The 6,120-nt window shown below is 38.1% G+C and overlaps 1 long non-coding RNA gene across 1 annotated transcript in view; it reads left to right on the forward strand.

Moving 5' to 3' along the window:
* The window catches only part of LOC103561873 (uncharacterized), a 105,509-nt gene extending 104,121 nt beyond the window's left edge, over window positions 1-1,388 (forward strand). The window contains exon 11 of the long non-coding RNA XR_547552.2: window positions 971-1,388. This is a non-coding gene — a long non-coding RNA (uncharacterized lncRNA). The remainder of the gene's footprint in view (window positions 1-970) is intronic.
* The last annotated feature ends 4,732 nt before the right edge of the window (window positions 1,389-6,120 follow it).

A 6,120-nucleotide genomic window follows, 5' to 3' on the forward strand; every position in this document is an offset into this window, starting at 1 on the left:
TATATGAGAAAATGGATGTTAACTGAACCTACTGTGGTAATCATTTCACAATATATGTAAATCAAACCATCATGCTGTATGCCTTAAACTTATACAGTGATGTATGTCAATTATTTCTCAATAAAACTTGAAAACTATATATTTAAGAAAAAAAAGAATGTTATTGGATAAAGCTTCCATTCTGGAACCTGAATAGACTGTTTATTTGAAATGGCTGCTTTGGGATGTATTGAATATTTTAGTGTTAGCAAACTTCACTTTTGAATAACATTTCAATACTTTGACATAACTTCCACATAAAACTAATTCGAAGTGGCAGCATCCTTGCCCTCTCTATGAATGTCAAGGATTCTGAATAAATGTGAAAACCTTTAAATTTTCTGCACCAAACTTAATTTACATCAGGGTCATGAGATAAATGATTGAGTTATTGGAAAACAATGTTAAGCTGCCAGATTCTATGGTAACTTCTTGAATCAGTAAAGATTTTTTTCCCATGAGAATCTAGTATAAGTTACCCCACAGCTGGAAGAGATCTGATCAAGGAAAAGAACCAAAGATGACCTCAGCACAAGCATTATTGGCTTCCTGTTTCTGTGTACTCTAAAACATCATTAGACTGAAAAGCAAAGAGCTAGAGAAAGCACTTGGAATAAAGCTGGATTCAGGTTTACAAGCCAGACTAAGTTTTGGCCGTTTAATCACTTTGTAATTGAATTGTTTATTCTTGTTTATTTTTTGGTTGCTAAGATGACTTGCTCAGATCAACTGTCCTGGGATCCATACATTCTTCTACAACCAAAAAAGAAAAATAACAATTTTACATGAATAATCTAAGTATGGACTTTAATGGGTTATAATGATCTAATATTTTCACTGAAGATCAGTGAAGTGTCTAGCAATAGCTAACTTCAATGTCTTGTTTTGCTGTGTTTCAAAGCCACGTCTTTCACATGTGTTCTTGCCCTAGATTCTTGAAGCAATCTTCTCAGGCAAGGATTATTATCTACATTTTACAGCAGAGCCGGAACTGGAGCCCAGCACACTTATCTCTTGCCCTTTCCCGCAGACAGATAGAGGAAATGTTTGGTGAATAGAGGCATGGCAGTTGTTTTATAAATGTAAAAAGAGGCTTAATATAATTTGACTACAAAATAGGAAACTATCATAGGACATTTACAAAACACTTAGGAACTCAGAAAATTTACCTTTTGACTCCAACTGACACCAAAAGTATCCTCTAAGTTTGGAATGATATGACAATAAAATAGTGAGCATTTACTTTTACAAGTAAAAGTACCTTTACTAGAGACAAAGATTCCAGACATTTTGTATTTACATCTTCCTCTCTAATAATGAAATAAAAATAGAAGATTCCCAGTGCCATACATATATGGATCCTGACTTGATGTCCACCAGATTCAATTCAATCCAATAAAATTATTGAGCACCTATTATATGTTTGACAGGAACTTGAAATCTAAATGTGGTCAAAGTTCAGAGAATGGAAAGGTCCTATCCAATAAGGTAAGTAAGAAGGAGTAGAGAGGGTGTTGTGAAAGAGCTGGCGTTTGGGCAGACGCTTGACAGAAAGATTGGTAGAATATTAACAGGAAAAAGAGAGGACAAGGGGTCTTCAAGAAGATGGATTTGTTCATCCAAAGGCTTGGAGATAAGAAAGTCTAATATGCATTTGGGGAATAGTAAGAATCCAGTTTGTTCGAGACACAATATACCTTTAGGAATGTGGGGAGAGAGGAGGATAGAAAAGTAGAGTGAAGCCATATTGAGAGGGCTCTGAGATCCGAGTAGAGGAGTTTAGCAAGGAACTGGTAGACAGTGATAAATTACTGAAGATTTATGAGCAAGGAAAAAGACAGGATCAGAGATCAGCTTGAAGGAAATGAAGCTGATAGCTCTGTGTAGGGCACGTGGCAGAACACAGTGTGAACAACCAGGAGCCAATTGCAGTAGCTGAGCTGAAAGATGAAAAGGACATGAGCTGAGATAGTGGCACAGAACAGATATAAAACATTGAAGCAAAAGTACCTAGAGAACTTGGCATCTGATTAGATGGCAGTGGCATAGGTTGGAATTTGGAGAAGGGTAAATATGCAAAGATGATGGTAATATTTTCAGCTTCAAAGAGTGTGAAACCAGTAACAGAAATAGGGAAGCTTAGTAAAATATCTGGTTTTGAGCGAAAGGTGATTGGTTTGAAGGGAACTTTGGGAGCCTTATACTTTGACTAGATCTGAGAGAAAGTTACTCCAAAGATTAGACAAATTTCATTCCAACAGAGGCACAGCCACTGTAATAGTGATGCTATAAATGAAGTCAAAGTCCCTGCTTTGGTAACTTATGACTGTGGTGGAGACAAGGCTTGTATCTGAGAGTACTGACCTAAGGCTATAAAGACATGATAAAAATAGCAGATAAAAACATCAGAGTCTAAAAGAGTTTGGAGAAGGAAAAGTGAGGCAGGAAAATCATTTCCAAACAGAAGAATAAAGATGCATTCTGAGAACTAACTCCTCCTTCCCATTTGAGTCAGTTAGGCATTGCATACTGTTTAATGAATAGTTTTGCTATTTGGGAACTTATACTTCAAAACAGGGGTTAGCAAATTATGGCCAAACATGGCCCATCAGCTGTTTTTGTATGGCCTGCAAGCTAAGACTGTTTTTTACATTTTTAAATGTTTGAAAAAGTCAAAAGAATAAAATTTTATGGCATATGAAAATGATATGAAATGAAAATTTCAATGTTCACAAATAAATTTCTACTGGAACACAGCTATATGCCTATTTTTAGGTACCGTCTACGGCTGCTTTTGTGTTACAAAGGCAGAGTTGAGGAGTTGTGACAGAGACCATGTGACCTACAAAGCCAAAAATATTTACTACGTGGTCCTTTAAGAAAAATTTGCTGACCAGGTATTGAAGAATTCCCCTTATGTGACTGTTGGAGCTAGTAATCAATAAAGGTTTCATTGAATATTGTTCTGGTTTCACTGTCTTTACTCCTAACACTTACCTTTCCACAAGCTCACACTGCTTTGTGGGCTGGAGAGTGATGTGTTCTGAACATTTCCTCTGAAAATATCATACATATATTCCTGATGAAAGCCTGTGGGCCTGCCTGAGCTGTGTAAATTCACGGATTCCAAATACCACGGTCACTTTCTGTCCATTTTTAGTGGGCATTGGCAGAACCACTTCACACCTTTCAGTCAGAGTGTTCTCCTTTCTTCCACCCTGGCCCCAAATTGCACTTCAACCTCTTTATTCATGCTCTCTATAACCACACTATCCCAACTAATGGTGCAAAACTAGTTTCTCCATTGTTAATTTTGTCCCTCTAGCTGCATTAATACCATTTCAAAGAAATGAAACTATGCTCACCTTGTGTCTATATGTCCCAGCTTTTATGTCACTTTTACCCCAGCTCTGCTGGAAAATAGGCACAAAGATTAAGTGGGTTCAAAACTTCCGGAACGAGCGGATCGTTCATGCAAACATTTAAACGGGGCTTTTCTTCTGTTACTCACACAAAATGTGCCACAACAGTTTGTCTCACTGCGGTGTCATGGGCTTCTGAAATATTATGTGACATTAAAGCGTCTCCATGAGGGATACATTTGGGGAGCTGTCAATCAAAATATCACAATAATCATATATCCTACGAGGTGAGGACGAGACCTTATATTTCCATGATGAGTTTATCCTTATATGGGTGTGTCAAAATGAAATTCTCCTACATAAACTATCATAAAGTATTCCTTGCCCTATGTCTCAAGATGCAAAATAATCCCATTTTATTATTGCAAAAGTGACACACAAACACACACACATACACGTATGTGAGCTGAAAATGTAAAAAGGTATATCCAAATATGCCAGCAGTTAGAAGGAAGAAGTGGGTTAAACTAGTTTTTCAACATGCACTCAATGCAATAAATTGAAAAATATTGAATTCTAACTGCTGCTCATGCAATATGTTATTATTATATGAAAATGTGATTGAATGAATTAAGGGGAAGGCAAAGGAATAAAGAGCAGTAATAGATATTTACTGCCAAAAATTGATAATGGATAATTGATAATCAACTTCTTGTTCTCTCTCCCTCAAGTTCAAGCTGTTGCCTATACTTATGACCAAATTATGGGACAGAAATTTTCTTCATACATTTTCAACTGTCACAGTTAAAACCATAAATTTTAGGGAAGTCTACTCTGGAATCAGCAAAGACTTGAACATCAAGTCATGGTATCCCAAAGTGACAAGAAGACTAGCACAGGTTTGGTGTTGAGAAAGAGAAAAACATCCTCTGACATCCTAGAGCTTGCCTGGTACTATCAGCTAGGGCTTAATGTTGCTAGTAGATGGTCTGATCCTCCCAGATAGACCATTTCTTCCTGTTCAACATAAGCGATGTCAGATAAGGCCAAACACAGATAAGGCCAAAGATCAAGTCAAAAACAAGACCACACCATAATGTTGTCCGTACATAGACAAAACATGTACATTGTCCAAGCCACAAAATACGAAACATTCCAGTCTTCCAGTTGATATGAGTGACTGTTGCTTCTTTACCAGTTACAGCTTTAACCTCACCTTTGTCTTTTCTCATTCCAGGTAAGATTTATTAAGATACCCAATCATAGAAATAATGGATGCCCCACTTCCTGACAGCATCCAATCCAAAGAAAAGCACCTTAAAACCTCACGTAGGGCCAACCCGGTGGCACATTGGTTAAGTTTCCACGTTCCACTTCTTGGCAGCCCAGGGTTTGCTGGTTTGGATCCCGGGTGCGGACATGGCACTGCTTGGCACGTCATTCTATGGTAGGCATCCCACATATAAAGTAGAGGAAGATGGGCACGGATGTTAGCTCAGAGCCAGGCTTCCTCAGCAAAAAAGAGGAGGACTGGCAGTAGTTAGCTCAGGGCTAATCTTCCTAAAAAAAAAAAAAAAAAAAAAAACCAAAAAACCCAAAAAAACTCACCCAATCCTTCTGACACAATACCAAATACTATCAGTCCTTTCTAACAACCTCTTACTGAGATGCCTCACAGTTACCCATGATGTGTGTTCTCCTTTGTTGCATCAAATAATAAACCCAAATTGCTCAACTACAAATATGTTCCTAACGGTCTTTGACTGGAGGGCATTAACAGAAATGGAAGGTCTACCGAGTTTCAGTTAAAACCCTCACTGCCTTAGACTAGGACCCTCACATCAGTAATAGTGAACATGTCTGAGACCCATTGTGTCTCTAGGTATTCAAGGTACTCAAACCCTTAGCTGAGGGGTAAGTTCATGCTGAATTGGGCTCTGATATTTCTTTGAGTTTTTTAGCATCAGGTTTATATTATTTTCCTAAGAATAAGGTTTCTTGGAATGTTTTTGGTTGTCTGATCAGATTTGTATTGTCCCTTGGTGAAATTGTTTTCTAGCTTTCTGACATGTGCTTCCATGATCTGTCTACTTGTCTAGTTCTTGAGTATTGTATCTAAGTGGAAAAGTCTGTATAGAGAGTAGAAGCATAGGCGCTATAAGTTCATCCTTGAGCTGGACCCAGGAGCTAAGGAGTTCAGAATGTCTCCTCAAAGCAGTAATCTTTGGACAAATTTTGCTTCAAGTCTCCGTATTAGCTTTCTATGCTGTGTAACAAATTATGAGAAACATAGAAGCTCAATACAATACTCATTAAATATCTCTCAGTTTCTAGAGGTCAGAAGTTTGAAAACACCTTAGCTGGGTTCTCTGGTTTCACGGTTTCATCAGTCTGCATTCCAGGTGTCAGCCAGTCCTGTGGTCTCATCAGAGGCTCAGCTGGGGAAAGATCGCTTCAAATATTACTCATGTTGTTGGCAGAATTTATCTGTTTGCAGTTGGAGGACTCAAGTCCTTGTTTTCTTTCTGGTTATTGGCCCACAGTTCTTAGAGACCACTTGCAGAGACTACCTTGCTATGTGGGCTTCTCCAACACAGTTTCTTACTTCATCTATCCTGAAAAGAGACTCTCTCACTTGAGGAAGGGTCCAGGTGGTCTTTTAAGGGCTTTTACCTGATTAAGTCAAGCCTAGCCAGAGTAAGCTCCTTTTTGATTAACT

The sequence above is a fragment of the Equus przewalskii genome, chromosome X, assembly GCF_037783145.1.
Source record: "Equus przewalskii isolate Varuska chromosome X, EquPr2, whole genome shotgun sequence".
In the NCBI taxonomy this organism is placed as follows: Eukaryota; Metazoa; Chordata; class Mammalia; order Perissodactyla; family Equidae; genus Equus; species Equus przewalskii.